This window comes from Lathamus discolor, chromosome 6 (assembly GCF_037157495.1).
Source record: "Lathamus discolor isolate bLatDis1 chromosome 6, bLatDis1.hap1, whole genome shotgun sequence".
Taxonomy (NCBI): domain Eukaryota; kingdom Metazoa; phylum Chordata; class Aves; order Psittaciformes; family Psittacidae; genus Lathamus; species Lathamus discolor.
The window spans coordinates 51,357,843-51,374,032 of NC_088889.1; the positions used below are offsets into that span (position 1 = coordinate 51,357,843).

The window sequence follows — 16,190 nt, forward strand, 5'->3', positions numbered from 1 at the left end:
GTACCAGGGGACCTCCTCTCTTAAGAACCGATCTTGTCTCAGCTGGTCCATACTGGTAGTATAAACCTGGTTAAAAAAAGAAAATTTCCATTTTATCTTGTCTTCTGAGACCCAGGGGCTTCAGCACAGAACAAATATACTGTCCTTTCCTTTCACTGGAGATGATGAATTGGGGGAGGAGACTTAAATGAAACTGTTGCGCCTACAGTACTGCGGACTTGGGGAGCCAGTTTCAAGTGAAGTTAAGCAATGCAGTACTCATTCTTCAGAGCTGTGATAAATAAGAGCAATCAAAGCCCAGCTACATAGTCTTTTAAATATTTGGTACCTGGCCAGGATGAGGACTAGAGTGGTACTTTCCTGACATGACTCCTCCCTGTTGTCCTTCGGAGGACTGCTGCAAAATCCACTTCATGGTACACTAGCACTTCTGGTCAGAACTGTGCCTTTGTCATTCAAACAAGGGCTGAATGCTGTGCAGAGATCCTTTCTGTAGCACTGCCAGGGCATGCAGGTGAGGAGATTGAGGGGAGGTTTCACAGCTCCTCAGCAAGGTCATAGTGTAGTGGAGTGTCCAGAGTATAAACTTGCCACTCAGGCACCCTTATCAGCATGGAAATTCTTGAGGCTTTGTGCTATGCTGTGCCAGGCTGGTAGTTGCAGAGTTAAATGCTGCAGCATTGAAATCACCGCATTTCTATGCCATGTTTTATTGTTTAGCGACAACATACTTCCAATTTATCCTGATTTCCAGCCCTGAAAGACACTATTCCTTCTCGTTAGCATGGCATTGCTGTCTAATCCTGCCATGTCCTAGCTCTTCAGTGGCTTTAATGAAATGCTGTGGTGCCAGGGCCAGCTGGTTGGCACATTGTGTTACAGCTGGCACAACCACACTGGGTCATCTGGAGGGAAAGGTCAACAGTTTAATGGTCCTTAGGAGAAGCCAAATTACCTGCAATGCTATATCAGGCCAAAGAGTGGCTGAAGGGCAGTAAATCATGGTGGCTGGAGTGAATGTGCAGTAGGGAGGATTTCAGTTTATGGGGCTGTGGAGAGAGCACCTTTCACAGGGAGCATTACAAACTGTATTATTTGAAATGCTATTGCTAAGAGTCTGAGGACAAAAAAAGTTTTCTTCTCCGTTAGAGATGGAAATCCTAAGTGTGAACTCTGGAGAGCGAGTGAGCAAGAATTACTATTAAGGTCATAACTATTCTTGAAACATACACGCAAGGAATACCTCTGCCATCCCCCAGCCCAGCCTGCGAGGCTGAAAGACAGCACATTAACATAGCCACATGGTGCATATGTTATTTTTAACGTTGCCATGAGGATTTTTTCTTTTCCTGAAATTTTTGAATGGCGTTTGCGTTTACTATCAAAATGCTGTCATAGTGCTATCATGACTATTTAAATTCTGATCTGATTTTTTTGATGTGATCTTCTGTGATGTCACAAGAACATGATGGCTGAGAAGGCTGCAGGTACACAAGCAGGAGCACTGGTATTTGAGTATTTGTATTTACCTCTTGTCTCTTCTGGATGTGTCACCAGCAGACCTAAGCCTGTGTTCTACAGCCCTTTTTCAGAAGTGCTACTTCAAATGCCATGGTATCTGTTACAGTCTGGTTTGGATGCACTGAGCCTGCTCTCATTGTGCGCGAGGTGTAGTAAACCAGCAAGACATCAGCATGCACACAAAGTGCCTAGGACTAGAAGAAGCTCTACTAAAATGGGCAAATGATTTGGACTCTGCCTCTTGCCTTCTCTTATGTGCATGACTTTGTAGATACATCTAAGGCTGAAGACCTCTGTCCCACTTTTTTGGTCCCTGAGCATCCCCAAATCTGACATTATATGCCTTGCAAGATCACAGTGTGCTGGTTTTTCTGGATCATCATGTGTTAAACCCTGCTCAAGGTCACTTAGTTTTTCTTTACAAATGTGAAGGTCAAAAACTTAATGTAAAACATAACCTTCAATGAAAGAGCGATTGTAATGATCTATCTTGAGAAGCTTAGGTGCTTAGTTAAGTGTAGATCACATGGGGAGAGCTGGCAAAACTGATGTAGCAGATGGATGATAACATGGCAGTTTTTCCCCACATTAGTCTGCCTATATGCCTAATCCTGACCAAGAACTATTCTACCTCCCCCTTCAGAGCAAGGACATGGCTAGGTTTCTGTGGGCTGTTTAACAAGTGGATAGTGCCCTGCAGCTTTCTAAAATGTGTAGGAGAAGAGAGTGTGTAAGATCCTAGGTAAGGGTTCAGGGGCTCTGACACAGATTTTGTCAACTATGCACATATATCACCTGAAAGCCATGGACTGGTTAGTTGGCCATACTTCAGAGAGGGGCAGAGCTGCAGCATGAGCCAGTCCTGCTGTACTGGTGGAGCTTCCCAGCCTTCAGAGCCACCTCATTTCTTAGAGGTGAGAATTAGGGATACAGGGCTCAGGCTTGAAGGTGATCCCCAACTGCCCAGAAAAACACAAATCTCGTTGGTGTGACTGTAGACATGTCTATTGTGGCCAGATCTGCAGAAATCATTTAGATCTCTAACTCTCACCGATCTCAAGAGGACTGGGTGTCTACATGGCTTTTTATAGCAAAGCTCTATTTGCTTCAGTTATCCTTTTGCAAAATCGATAAACCACTATTTCCTCTTTTCACCTCCCAGTCTGTCTGTGTAAAGATGCCACGTATTTATCCTGAGGATTTGTTTTTAAAACAGTGGGGACATGCTCTCTGTTGGGTAATGATTGCATTATGTCAGAATGCAGAGCTGTCACTCAAAGGTTTCTGCTGAAGCACATAGTCGAAAGACAAAGTCTGCAGCTCAAAGTACTGTGTGGTCAAATCAATAATCTGAACACTCTGTGGTTTCCTGTAGTGTAGGACAATTCCCAGAGATTAATGTAAATGTAAAAGCCTTTCTAGTGGGAGCAAACCGCAGGACTGTGTGATTGCATTAGACATTTCAAATGGCTGTGTAAAGACTTGGCAAATGCATATTTTTGAAACACGTTTATTCTTGGTCCAGCTCAAATATCTCAGTGATGAATTACTTTAAACTTGGAAATGAACTCCTTGTCCTGGTGTCAGGTTGGATTGTGATCTTAAAGGTGACCTGTAACAGAAAACAAATATTTATTTGGCTCGTGACTATTTTCATCATGTGATGTGTAAAGACAGCACAAAGAGCAGATACTCATTGAAAGAGTCAGTGATGGCTGAAGGGCTACTAAAATAGTAATTCTTCCCCATCATTTCCAAACATCAGATCAATGCAGTCCTGAGACTTGTAAAATTTGCTTCTGAGTCAAGTTCTTTTTCTTTCATGTCCATTTCAATTAAACATCCTGGAAAAAGCCTTTATTTGTTTGAGTTTCACTGTCCTTTCCAGGTAATGTGCAGGAGCCTGCAATGTCTATTCCTGTGATACTCGTGGAGGAGACTTGCTGTTGGCATTGCCAGTTACTGAAGCTGGCTGCTAAAGAGGTAGGAAGTGGAGAGCTTAGGGTTAAATTTAAAATTTCTCCAAATACATAGAGGGAAGAAACCTGCCATCACCTCACTGCACACAGAACTCATCTATTTCAATTGCTGAGACTGATTTTAATCCCAGTTGTTGTTGTATTTTTTGTTCTGTACATCTTGTTATGTACACAGTGACTGATAAGGTCTTGTCCTAACATTATGAATGTAAATTAAACTTAAGAACCACATGGCCTGATATGATGGCCAATTTTTGTCTTGAAGTAAAATGTCCACCCAAGCATTTACACTTTCTGAGGTGCAGAGTAGGATGGTTTGCATATTTTCCACTCCACCCCCATGCTTATTGCTTTTTTTTTCCACCCCATGTATGTATTTGAAATATTTGAGGGTTTTTCATGATTCATTGTGGAGTTAATGGGTGTACCTTGTGGTTATTAGCATAAATGTTTTGTCATCAATAATCTTGAATATCAATAGTGAATTAATAACCTACACTCAAGTCTTTTGTTGAATTTGTGGTCCACATAATTCCTGCTGTGGTGTTGGTGCATGGTATTCAGATACAATCTTTTGAGGACTGAAAGGCAGTCTCTGACTATGACCTTGGGCATGCTATGGGCAGAGCTGTGGTAACAAAGTTCTTGGTCTGCTCAGCTGAAAGAGTCTACAGCTACATAGCTTAAATTTCCTGTGGTTGCAGCAGGTTAAGAGGACACGTGAAATACTGCCATCACATACCATGACTCGGCTAGCACAGTCTAACCTGCTTGGTTTGGTATAATTTGCTGATGGACCTGACACCCTGACATACATCCTTTGGGCAGTCACATCTGCATTGTGATGGAAGCTCTGGGACTACTGTGGAAACTAGCAGTTCTGCAGTGGTTTTGCATGAAATAAAAAAGAAGTGTGTTTTGCTTAGGTACAGAATAAGCAACAAGTTCCAGTGGGCAGAATTACTTTCCTATTAAAACACAGTCATGCTCTGGTTTGAGTATTTTCAGCTGCCTGCAGATTTGTTGTGAAACAGTACAATGCACTTGTAGCCAGCAAGGAGAGGACTTCTGAGCTTGGTATTGGGATCAGTGTATAAGCTGGAGGCCTCTGTGCTGGGGTTCTGGAATAGGATTGGTAGCAGCATTGCCATGCAACCTGTGCTCTGCTGATCTCTTGAAGAGCTGCCAAGATACGGTGATCTTATTGCTAATGAACAGCAGGAAAGACTATACTTTTTTCCTGTTGTTCTTATGCTGCTTGAGTTGTGTCTCATTCTGAACAAGGATTCTTGAGTTTAGAGTCAGATGGACTGTGCAACTCTGTGCAACTCTGGGTGGTCTGGGAAACAAATGGGAGAATGGTGGCCAGAACAAGAGCTTTGAGGACCAAGCTCTATTGTTGCAAATTAGATGAAAGTAGATTGGTTTCTTTTCTGTGTCTGGGAGGGACAACCAAGAACTTAAATGCTGTTGTCACTGGCTGCCTGGAAGGCAACTGTGCCCTTCCGCTCCGTTGTGGCTGGCTGGCTGGCTGCAAGTTCAGACATAACTTAAAATGCAGTCATCCTAGGTTTCCCAAATTTCAGGCTCCAGGGCACAGTTTTGTAATAGTGATCCACAAGATTTCTAGCCATGCAGTTCATTCTAGTCTGTGTGGCTCCTGAGACGGTTCATTGTCTGTCAGAGCTGCATGTTTTTTCTCTGTTCCAAGAATATGGTTACAAATACTGTATTTCTGGCTTCTCGCTTTGAACATTTTTACTGCTGCCTCACAGGGCTTCCCTTTCCACCACCCAAGTGCAAGGGACTCATCTTCATTGTCATATCCTACCCCTGCTCTGCGTATCTTGTCCAGTGCAGCACTGAGCCATCACCCCCATTTGCTCTGTCAGTCTTGAATGCTCATTTGTCACGCACTTCCACAAAGCCTTCTTCATGTTTTCTTCCATGTCACAACAGGCATCAAAGAGGAGTGCTGGTTAAAGGTCAACAAAGCCAGCAACTTTTCTTATTTTCAGTCTGTGCCAGCAACAAGCTAGGGGATCATGAGACAGCTGCTGCACAGAGTCAGAAGCCATCTGTATCCCCCTTTCTTTGCTTATGGCAGTACTCTGTTGCTGCCCAAGGAGGAGGGTGTGGGGGGGTACGAGAGCACTGCTTGCCTGGACTGGTCCCTGCTGAGCCATGCTGCTCCTGTTCCTCCAGCAGCAACAAGGCTGCCTCTGCTCTGCTCTCCTCAGTGTTCAGTAAGGGCTGCCCCGCTAAGACGCTTTGAGCTGGCAAGTGATGCTGTCATGACAGTCTCCTTCATGAGCCTTCCTCACAACCATCTGCATCTCTTCCACTCCTGGGGACTTAGATGACAAGCCCTTTTGGGTCAGGGACGTCATCTGCATAACTGTGTGTCCACTGTTTGGTAAGGTGCATAGCAAGATATGCAGGAACTCTGAAGCACTGCTGTGGTTTAAGTGCTCAACAATTCCTTCAGTACTTCTACTGCTAGTCACTATATGTTTGATTCAGCTCTTCGTCCTCTTCTCTTGCCCCCCAAAATCATGGTGAAATTTAAATTTAGCATAAGAGGGAGTGCATGTTTCCTTATCAATGAGAGAAACCGTGCCAGCTGTGGTTTCAGTACTAATAGCAAACAAAGCCTCCCTAAAAGAGAATTTTTCTCCCTTCCTCTCCCTTGGCAGACAATTTTATGGACTTATTTTTATCTCATTATGTTTTCTATGCCTCAGTTGTTTGTATACTTTATAAAGCCTCTAAAGTAGAATTATTGAATAAACACCCTAATGTTGGACCCATGTGTTTCTCATGGCTGGCTTCACATGGATTTTGTATTTTTAATCTTTGTTTACAGGACACAGTGTATTATACCCCTTCCCAGTGCCTGCACTCCCCCAGAAGAGTCAGAATCTGCTTCTCATGCTTTTTGTTTAGCTGACTGCCATTCTGTTTTAACCTGGGAATTATTTCCTTTTAGTCTGGCAAAATTATATATTATCTCTGTTATTGATATATGTGCATCAGAACTAAGGGTCTGATTGAGAATCCACATGGGACTGTGAATCTTTCAATCAATTTTTCAATGGGTTTTGGCTGTACCTCTAATTGCCTATCGTTCTCAGTTAATCTGTGCTGCTGTGTTTACTTTGCTTGATGAGATAAAGATCATTCTGTTTCTTGGTGAGATGTATTCCCAGGAGTCTTCCTTTGTTTTTCACCTGTACAATGATCACTTTAGATTTTAGCAACCTGATGCTAGGAAGTGCTGCATCATTAGTTGAGCCTTGGAGACAAAGCTGTTGTAGTGCAGGACCTTTGTGCCCATAGGTATTGAGTGTTCCTCTTGGGCAGGGTGTAAATGGGTAACTGTGGCTGCCCTCAATCTACATCAAAGCTCTCACAGTATTACTTTTGTGAAGGGATGACCTGTCACTCTACCTTTTGCTTATCTTGCCTATCTGTCTTTTATAGTCCATCCTTGTCAATTGCTAGCTAGTACTGTGAGTTTTCTCTGTGCTCCTCTGTCCCTATAGGGATGCTGGGGAGGGACTCTTCGTCAGGGACTGTAGTGACAGGACAAGGGGTAACGGGTTAAAACTTAAATAGGGGAAGTTTAGGTTGGATATAAGGAGGAAATTTTTTACTGTTAGGGTGGTGAGGCACTGGAATGGGTTGCCCAGGGAGGTTGTGAGTGCTCCATCCCTGGCGGTGTTCAAGGCCAGGCTGGATGAAGCCTTGTGTGGGATGGTTTAGTGTGAGGTGTCCCTGCCCATGGCAGGGGGGTTGGAACTAGATGATCTTGAGGTCCTTTCCAACCCTAACTATTCTATGATTCTATGTTTCATTGATATTCTCGCAATTTCTTTTTGTGTGTGTTTGTCCTTTCTGTCCCCATTATGGCTTTTTATCTCATGTAGCACTGGACAGGCAGCTGGCCCTCCTCTGTGGCACTGAGTGGATGTTTTGGGTATGCATCCAACTAGACAAAGATCATCAGCTCAGTCTTCCCTGACAGCCAGAAGAAAATTGCAGGAGTAGGATTTGTATCACAGAGTGATTTACTGATGTAGTCACAATTGAGGCACTTGCTTAGGTAAGAGTTCACAGGAATAGATTACAGCCTGAGAAGCCTGAGGAGCCAAGTAGCTACACCAAAAGCAGCAATGCAGAACCAAGATCCAGTGACATGTGCTTTGTGGCCTTGTTGCAAGGTTCTTGCTCCTGTCTCGGAACACCAGGCACTCACTCACATAACTCTCTACTTCTAATAAACGGCTTAGGTTACAAAATGTTAAGTGTTGAAAACAGCTACCTGTGTGCTGACCTGGGCTGCGTGACTCTTGCTGGAGCTCTGCAAACTTTCTGTCCTTATCCCTGAACAAATGCCTCTACTTGAACAAACCAACCATCTTCAGATACCCTAGTGTGCTGCTCATGGTGGAAGAGTAGTGGCTGTGGTCTTTGTATCGTCAAAATCTGCCTTTGTGATTCTCCTGTGCTGGAAAATCTGCCCATCAGCGTGTGAGTGACTGCCCCAAATGGCAAACCTAGCCTTGGTGGTACCTGAACCTTAGTATCTCCACTGAGACTTTGTTGTGACACCATTACCTTCTGAAAGGGCTGAACACTTGCCTGGGTGCCCATCTTCTGTGGTTTTGTTTAGGGGAGCAGTGCTGCATTGTTTGCTGCTTGGAGTCAAAGCCAGCAAATATTTGTGGGCATTTTGGGGAGCAGCAGCTCAGAAGTCTCTATTATTTCTTGAGAAAGTTGAGCTTCTGCAGAATCTGAATCTTGTGTGTAGCCCACATTAATTTATGGCATTTATGCATTGAGCAGGCTGCATTCAGTATGTCGATTGAATGGAGAGATGATTTAAAAACATGAAGTGTTCTGGAGAGAGATTAAACTGTTTTCTTGTTCAGAATTTTGTGTATCTCTGCCTGCCATGAAAATTGAAACTGCAGATATTAATAAATTTGTTAGTCTCACTGTAATGAGACAGCATTGTAATGACACAAGCAGTCAAAGGATGAGTCATACATCCAAAAGCAGGAGATATTTTTTAAGTCATAAGGTTATTTCACAGTGTTGGGATTTGTTTTTAATTAGGGTCCTATGAGGACAGGCTGAGAGAGCTGGGGTTGTTCAGTCTGGAGAGCAGAAGATTTCAGGGAGACCTTGGAGCAGCCTTCCAGTACCTAAAAGGGGTCTACAAGAAACCTGGAGAGGGACTTCTGACAAATGCATGTAGTGGTAGGACAAGAGGGAATGGCATAAAACTGACAGAGGGGAGATTTAGATTAGACATTAGGAAGAAATTCTTCACCTTGAGGGTGGTGAAGCACTGGCACAGGTTGCCCAGGGAAGCTGTGGCTGCCCCATCACTGGCAGTGTTCAAGTCCAGGCTGGATGGGGCTTTGAGCAACCTGGTCTAGTGGAAGGTGTTCCTGCCCATGGCAGGGGGTTGGAACTGGATGAGCTTTAAAGTCCCTTCCAACCTAAACCACTCTAATTCTACTTTATGAACATATAGGGCTGGTATCGTTAGGCTTTCTTCTACCTTCTGCAATTAGGAGGAGCAGAAAGGTTAGTAGTGTTTGGTTTTTAAGGAGAGGGCACCCATTACAAGTCTCCTCTTGAACCTAATAGTTAAAGTTGACAAATCTACAGCTTCTACTGTATCCTTTCAGTTGTGATTTAAAATAAAGAAACAGCTCCCTGTGACAAACAATGACTAATGGTAATTGAGGATTCTTGAAGCAGGTGTATAGTATAGTTGGCACTTTTTCTCCTATCTTTCACTTTTTCCCTTTTGCCAAATTCAGAAGTTGTAATAGCATCAGTCACTGCTTTCTCAGTGTCCATCTAGCAGGTAAGTAGGAAAGTACCAGGAAAGCACTATAGTGCTTTGGACAGGAAACCTGAGCAGGGTAAATTCCAAAAACTTCCTCAAAGGCCCTGTTGACATTTCTTGTCTGTGTTTTATTCTAGCCATTTGTGTTGCAGAATTGTTTTCCCAATATTTTGATAGCTTTATTAGAGCTATGGTATTGGACTAAGGTCTGATACTAATAAAACATGATGATGTTATAAAAATAATCAGGGTAGCCAGATTTAAAAATGTTTGCAGTGTTGCAGAGGTTCTCTCAATACTCAGAGACCAGGTGATGAAGTGACAGTTAAAATGCATCATTAGTAGATGCAGACTATTGCATGTAAAAAGACAATAACTTCCCTACCAAAGACCCCACGAAGTATTTGAGGATAGTGACAATGAATCAAACCTCAACTAATGCTACTTTGGGAAGGTTGCTCCTAATAAGTCTTTGGAAGCATTAGCTGTGTTCAGAGATGATTAAAGAAGCAAATAAAATGAAAGATTTTTTTTCTACTGTGCATGATTTCATCAATTTCTGGACTCATCGGCCTAGAAAAGAGGTGAGAGGTCTTGGAGAAGGCTAATGAAGTCATGAAGAAGGGAGAGAAGATAAATTAATGAATGATTGTTCACCTTTACATAAATCGGGCATTAGAAACCATCCAATGAAGTAAGTAGTAGTTTTTAAATAAACGAAAATATGTTTTCTTGCATGAACAGAGCTGTGGAACTCATTGTTACATAGTGTTGTTGAGGCTAAAAGCATATACAGACTAGAGAAATTCATGGAGGAGAGGTTTAATAGCCCACAAACAGAATAGTTCAATCTCCGCCTCTGACTGAGGAGCCATAAGCTTCTAATAGCCAGCTGGAATGCTCTAAGGAAAGTGATGCACCAGAAGGAAGGTCATGCTGCCTTCTCCTAGCTTCTGACTCCTGTCTTCACTCCCACCATGTCATTATTTGGGAGTGGGTGGTGAGCTGGTTACACTTGTGTTTTCTTGTGGCCTGGGTTCTGTTTCTAGCCACTTGGTTTGTGTAAGTCGCTGTATCTGAGCAGCTTTACCAGATTGGTAAGAAACAGCTTTGAGTCAAGTGAGCACGTTCACATTCCCCATGTCTTCACATGTGTACACACTCTTTCTGGAAAGCTTTTCTACATAACTGGATTTCAGTGAAGCAGGATTTTGACGCAGTTCGCATTGTACGGAAGTCCAGAGATGCACTTATGAAAACCTCCACTAGTTGTCACTCGATCCCTATTTTAAAGCTGACTTCAAGACCAATTCGAGTTCTTTTTAGCTTCTGTGAAAATGATGTCCTGGACCCCAAATAACAAATATATGTGACAAATTTTGCCATGGAGTCGTTTTGAAACATAGTGATAAGAATCAGTTTAAATCCAAGAGGTGGCAGTCTCTGCAAGTGTTCTTCTGGTTTGGGCTTTCTGAATGCCTACTCTCATCAGCATGTTGTCCAAGGTCCAAACTGTTCTGGAGCCTGGTTTATCAGCTGCTGTGTGCACACTGCATGATAACTCCCCGCTCTGGAGAGGTGAGGACGTGTTCCCTCTAGGAGGAGAAGTTACAGAGGATTGAAAAGGCTATAGCAGCACCTCAGTCAGCTTGGGTTTGGCTTTGATCAATATTTTTCAGATGGAAGTTAGCAGGACTGAAAAGGAGTGCGTTGAAAGGGTGCTGGCAGTGATGAGCAGGAAGCGGTTCTGTAGAAGGGTTATGTTGCTTATTCCCAGGGTGGTCTCCTTTTTCTCTTTTCTTTCAGTTAGAAGTCCAGGTGCTTGTTCATTGTGAACTGTTTTACAGGTGCATGTTTTGCCTGCTCTTATTTCTTTGGTACTTGTATTCAGAGCCAGTGTGAGTTTGAGAAAATGCTAGTAGAATTTCATAAACTTGATAAGCATCCTATCTCTTTTTCCCTCTTTAGGTCTGCCTGTCACAGATTCATATTTAGAGCACATGGGTTTTATTGTTTGTGTTACAGGTAGTGCTGTGTTGAACAAATCATGTTCTGTGCCAGTTGGTGCTTGACACTGTGAAGTAAGGAAGGCAGAGATGCTGACTGTCTTGAAGAGTTTATAGTCTGCCTAAATCACAGGAAAATGCAAACATTTCATGATTGAGGTGTTTAATTTATCCTTACTTTATCAAAATTCTTTTGTCCTTTGTTTTGATGGCTGGCAATCCTGTCTTGTGATTTGTCTCTTCTACCAGACTTGTGCTTGGTCTGCTCCACTCCACAAAGAGTAAAGCTGGCTGAAAATACTTGGGGATGGTGCAGATCGTCACTGTGAGGAGAGCTTTAATATCAGTGCAGACAGAATTGGCACCCTTTGCTCTGTGGAAGGAGGAGATTGACAAAGAGTTGAACTCTTGGCAGGCTTATAAAGAAAAAAGCATTACTGTCTCTACATGCTTTGTCTTCAGTGAACATACATTATTTGAGGTAGTAGTCAATGATGGAGTCAGAGAGCAAGAGCAATTAGGATGTCCTCTACCCTACTCTTGCATTCTCACTTTGTAAGTACTGTTACACACTACCATGTGCACTCCAGGAGCAAGGATGGAATACAGGGCAAACCAGCCTGTGCTGTGTGGCTGGCATATACTTGTTCCTACAAATCAATTACTATTTCCAGTCTCTCAGTGCTTAAGCAGTGTGCAAAGCCGCGTTTAAAAGGAAAAAAGAAAAAGAAAAAAACCCAACACACCACAACAAAAAAACCAAAACAACCAAAAAACCCAAAGAAACCCAAAGCAAAACTTGAAACTCACACACATACAAAACCCAACCAAAACCCAACCAAAACCCATCCATAAAACAAAATCAACACCCTCCCATTTCTCAAGATTTAAAGGAATTTAGTTTCATCAAAATTCATTTTAATGTAATGAAATGGAAAGGATTTGTTTTTCAATGACTTGTTTGTTCACTGTAACAGTAAAACTGTTGTGCTGAGTTATTGCCATAAAATGTAATAGGAGGTATTGTTTAGTCCTTTCTCTCTTCTTCTGTAAAAGAGGAAGGAAAATCAGCACGAACAGAATTGCTCTGAAGGTGTTTCTTCAAGGTCAGAGAATGTTTCCTGCTCCAGCTACCCATTTGCTTTGAAATAATTATGTTTTGGAAATGCCATGAGCCCAGGCCATCCAAATAAGTGTCAAGGGAACAACGGATTGTTTGAAACCAATGGGCAAGGTGTTTACGCATTTGTATCCCAGGACTTACTATGGTTCATTTATATACGAAGATAAATGAGATGGAGATTTTTATTTACATAAGAAACGTGTGATTTAATCTCTGTTATCATTTGATTGCTTTGTTGAAACCTTTATTACACATCTTGGTCTAATATTTTCTTTTTCGTTTTCTGAAAGCAGTTTGAAAACTGTGGAGATTGAGCAATCCCTTCCCCCATTTCTTACATTTAATTGTAGAGGAAAATGATCAGAAACATCTTATTGCTCTTGATTGACTTTTAATTATTTTACACTTTAATTAAATCTCACTATTCTTTGTTAAGGGTATTGTTTGGAAAGCATTTTAGTAATCCTGCACAAGCAGCATCTGTGGAAGCTTTTGGTAGCTGTTTTCTTGGCAAGGAAGATCTTCACTAATGTAAGCAAATAGCACATGATGGGGTTTGCTGCTGCACTGGGCCAGCTTTGGGGAAGTTGTGGGGCAAAAGATAGAACCCTAATTAATACAACACCTAGGAAACAAGTTCCTGAGGCAAGAGCAGCCTTGCCTGGATATAGTCATTGCACTCATGAAGATACCATTTTCCTGGTTTGTGCTGCACAGCTCAGAAACGTTATTAACCAATTTGATGGCTTTCTTGGTCCGAGGTATACTGTAATAAAATCAGAGGTGCCAGACAGTGACTTCTTGGGTACTTACATCATGTCTCCTGTGGTGGTAAAAAGTCAGAGCAGGGGTCAATGCATTATAATGCATGAGACAGTTTACAGCAGCCCGCATACATGCATATGAGAGGAGGGTGTTGCTGCCATGACCAGAACTTCAGGAGCTAAGTTGGTACTCTGTGTGACACAGGTGTAATTTGACCTGGTGGGGGTCCTTCAGCTCAGTCACTGGTTCTTCATTTTAACAGTTGCACAAAATTTGATTCTGCCACAACCATACCTTGAACTCAAGTGAAAAATCTGTGTCACTGTAACATGAAGAATGAAGTGTGGGCTAAACTGAACAACTACAGATGAGAAGTCTGAAGTGAAGCTGCTTAACAGAACTTAAAGCTTAAGGATAAGTTTTGAGAGAGTTTGGAGGAGCAATTAAGTTTTCCAAGCAAGGTCTATGCAGAGACAGTATCTAGATTACTTGGTAGCCTGGGAAGATGTAGTAGTATTGAGGGAAATTTTCCCAGCTTGTCCAGTGTGCTGAATGTTTGTTTAGTTTGATAGAGCACTATTGCAGGATTGGTCAAATGAATGTGCATCTTCATATACTGTAATTAAACTCTCAGTAGAATGGGCCTCTGTATTCTTGTTTGACACACTTAGAGCATTCTGCTTTCACAAAGGGTAGCATTAGCCATAAGACCTACCAATGCAAATAGCTTAGCTCAAGGCATTGCTACGAGCATGCTATAATTTGGTTGAGTACCTCATGGTGATCAATCTCCTGTGGGGTCACTCCTCTATTTTGCACAGAGAAGCAGAGATGATCTTCAGTCTTTGTATACATGTCTGCAAAAAAAATTACAACCAAATAGAGTAGGGTTGAAGTTGTGTACGACACTGTCTCAACCCTGGCTGACATTTTGGGTATTCAGCTGTGAATAAATGAGTCTGCCTATCAGTTCATCAGGGAATCTAGCAAATGAGGAACTGCAGTAATTAAAACCTTGCTGGTGTGAAATCCTACTGAAAATACTTAGCATCTGCCATCCAGCGATTTTTAAATACTTAACAAGCTTTCCACTTTCTTATGAGGAGGTAAACATCAATGTCTCCCATTTTACAGAGACTGGTTTTCAGAAGAGTCAAATGACTTCCCATGTCATATGCAGTGAACCAAAGCAGAGTTCTTTGATTAGGATTTTACCATTAGTGTCGGAGGTCTTTCCATATATGTAATCATAGTTATTATAGCTAGTAGAGCAAATATATGAGTTTTAGGAACTTGTCAATTGTGGAGAGATCATGTAGCTTTCTTTGGAAGAACTGAAGAGTTACGCTGTTGTGAAAGAGAAGGAGCTATGGCTGTAAATGCACTTCTTGCTCGCACACGTTTTTTTTTCATCAGGGGAAGAGTAGAACTGATTGTTGATTCTTAAGGAAAAAGATTTTTCCTTAATAAATAGTGTAAGGACACTTTAAAAATACAGGTTAGAGGCTTTACTTACTGTATAAACCGTATCAACATGCTGTATGCAATGGCTTATTGCAGTCAGATCAGTAATAAAGTATAGCTTGACCAAGAAGTGGTTGAAAAGAATTGAATAATTGCTGCACATTGTAAAGTATTTCAAGTGGAACATAAGGGTCCTTCACCTTCATGGAAATGTAATTGCATTTCACCTGGAAACTTGTAGCCAGAACTTGCCTTTAAGCTTAGGCTGGGTACTGGTGGAGAGGCATTAGAAAGAGATTTTCAGGTCGTATATTGGTATAGGCTCTGAAAGGCTGTAGGTAGGAGAGAAAGCAAAAATTATGAAAGAACTGAAAGAAATTTAAATTTAATGTTAACAGAAGCCCCTGCTACTTCAGTGTATTTTGGTATGCTTTTTTGTCACAACTTGCTTACAAAGCTGTGCCTAGAAAACCAAGACTGTTATAAGTGTATCTCTAATTCTGACTAAAACATACAACCAAAGTGGCTGACAGGTACATGTATGGTTTTCCTTATTCTGACCTCTAGGTTTGCAAAACCATTCTGTGATTCTATGAAAACTCCATTGTACCACCATTGCAAGAATCTTAGAATTGCCTTATTTTAAACTCTGAGTTGACTTCACAAGGAAATTCATCATGAAGCCACTGAAATACAGTTTATTTCTAAGATGGTATGTTTTATGTTCCTAATCCTGCAGATGAAATCACTGTTCGCATACTGCAAGTCTTAACTGAATCTGAAACAAAATAAATATAAACCAATAGGATTCATTTATCTTCCAGTTGAAATATAGCTGAGAAGGGGGACTGTGATAACATTTTGGATGATACAATATGAGCCTGGAGGGTGGGAAGAGGAAGTGATAAGACAGTCCTGTGAAACTTCAGGAAAACTGTAAACACAGTGGTTTTAGTGCCATGACAAAGAATTTGTCAGATACCTGTATGAAGACCCATTTGTTGCAATTTATAGACTTTTATTTAGATGTCTAGGTGGCTGAATTCCAAGACTTCTGTTATCCTTAAAGAGTTCAGTCTGGCAGTCGAAAAGTGTGTGGTGATGATTCATCAGGTGTAGTGAGCACGAACACATTTTTGACAGATGCAATTAAGTTGTGTGCCTTAGCAACATTTTTCTTAGACACAGGTCAATGTACTCTCCATTTATTCAGGCTTTCTCTTAAGTGACAAATGGTGCAAGACAGCTGTTTTAGAAACAGGACTCGTTTCAGTGTCAGAGGTGAGAAAACACTTTTTGTTGCATGTAATGGAAAGGCCAATATCAGAGTCTTTGCAGAGGGAGCTTTAGAAAGTGCTGCAGCTTCATACTACGTGGGAGAACTTTTCATTTGTGAAAGCAAGGGGTAGAGAGCACTCCTGTTTCTTCTACAGACGCTGGATATTGCAGCTGCCTACCACCTTGCT

General features: G+C 41.8%; 1 protein-coding gene across 8 annotated transcripts in view; it reads left to right on the forward strand.

Annotated features, from left to right (window-relative positions):
- The window catches only part of TSPAN4 (tetraspanin 4), a 470,914-nt gene that overhangs the window by 89,068 nt on the left and 365,656 nt on the right, over window positions 1-16,190 (forward strand). The window contains exon 1 of one of the 8 annotated variants that reach the window (XM_065682692.1): window positions 3,486-3,504. The exons of the other annotated variants lie outside the window; for them this stretch is intronic. The gene's annotated coding sequence lies outside the window, so the exon portion shown is untranslated. Of the gene's footprint in view, window positions 1-3,485; window positions 3,505-16,190 lie in introns of those variants that run through there. 8 annotated transcript variants of the gene reach the window in all.